This window comes from Dendrobium catenatum, unplaced genomic scaffold (genome assembly GCF_001605985.2).
Source record: "Dendrobium catenatum unplaced genomic scaffold, ASM160598v2 fragScaff_scaffold_371, whole genome shotgun sequence".
Classification (NCBI taxonomy): domain Eukaryota; kingdom Viridiplantae; phylum Streptophyta; class Magnoliopsida; order Asparagales; family Orchidaceae; genus Dendrobium; species Dendrobium catenatum.
Genome location: NW_021318833.1, coordinates 27,618 through 27,878, shown reverse-complemented (window position 1 = coordinate 27,878; position 261 = coordinate 27,618).

Here is a 261-nt window from a genome sequence, read left to right as displayed (position 1 = left end):
TCGTAGGTTTTCCTTTTCTTTGTTTTGTGGCTCTTTTGAGAATTATTTAGCTGAAGGTCCCCCTTAAGGACCTTGCAATTTTGGATTCTCCCCAAGAGAAGAGATAACTACTTCAAAGTTAAAGGTTTTTTTTTTTTTTTTTTTTTTTTTTATGGGAGGGGAGGGGGGAGGGAACCCAAGCAGGGCTATGCATTAATAGAATCCAAAATTGCAAGGTCCTTAAGGGGACCTTCAGCTAAATAATTATCTCTTCCGTGGAGG